Source organism: Herpailurus yagouaroundi, unplaced genomic scaffold (assembly GCF_014898765.1).
Source record: "Herpailurus yagouaroundi ecotype Mexico unplaced genomic scaffold, PumYag 29, whole genome shotgun sequence".
In the NCBI taxonomy this organism is placed as follows: Eukaryota; Metazoa; Chordata; class Mammalia; order Carnivora; family Felidae; genus Herpailurus; species Herpailurus yagouaroundi.
Window position 1 is genome coordinate 58,529,203 of NW_024412377.1, and position 1,076 is coordinate 58,530,278.

Consider the following 1,076-nt stretch of genomic DNA (forward strand, 5'->3'; position numbering starts at 1 on the left):
ACTGGTCAAATTTGTGCTGTGAAAAGAGGGTTCACCTGAAGATCTGTAATGACAAGTACCCCTGAATGTAAATCTTTCCCAAAGGACAATGAAGTCAGCCATTTATTAAGGACATACCATATATAGGAACTTCACATTTCATGTCTGATCCAATCTTCCCAATGACTTAACTTTTCTATTGATAATTAAGGAAGGAGATTCAGAGAGGTTGAGTAACTTGCCCACAGTTACACACTGGTCAGTAGTCGGGATTTGGAATTTAAACATGGGTCCATTCAACTCCCAAGTCCACATCCTCACCCATATGTTTACTGACATCAACCTAAAATTATGTGCCTGGTGACTTTAACTTCATGTGTTTCCATACCCCCAGAAGTCCTTGCAACTACTCTTAATGATAGTGCTCCCAAGAAAAGAGAAAAGAGAGTCCCTCTGGCCATGCAAACTCTGGTCAGCTGCACCTTACCTTTGTCCTGACAGCAGAAAGATGACACATTCCCTAACCAGTTGTCCATGTCAGGGCATGCAGGAAGACCAAAATAGGCAGAAAGAAGTGGAAGATAAATGAAATGTACTTCAAAACTGAAACTCACAAGGAGGGCCCAAAGTCCTTCTCTGGATGGCCAGTCAAGACAGCATTTCAATGAGGGAGGCATTCAGCTACAAGTTATCATAAACTAACAACCATAAGAATGCTAACAGTGGTTTACAAAACTGCAAGGCTCTATATTCCTTACATAGCTAGCTGGATATCCAAGGTTTACAGAAACTGGCACTGATGATGCTGCTCGGTGATGACATCCATGGCATGAACTCTTCCTTTTTCTCTGCTTTGCCCCTCTTGGTGCTTTAGGGTTTTTTACCCCTTGGTTTTGCTGCCTCATTGTAGCAAGATAGCTGTTGCAGCTCCAGGCATCATATCTACCTTCATGGGGGGAAGAAAGAGGGGAGAAAGATTCAAGATCTCTGTCCCTTTTATCTGGAAAAGCCTGAATTATCCCCCTGCCCCATCGTATGTACACACACACACACCCACCCCAACCAAACTTTACTTATATCTTGTCAGAATTGTGTCA

General features: G+C 42.8%; 1 protein-coding gene across 19 annotated transcripts in view; it reads left to right on the forward strand.

The window, feature by feature from the left end:
* Positions 1-1,076, forward strand: part of TENM2 (teneurin transmembrane protein 2) — a 1,969,530-nt gene that overhangs the window by 1,715,872 nt on the left and 252,582 nt on the right. The gene's annotated exons all lie outside the window — the stretch shown is intronic.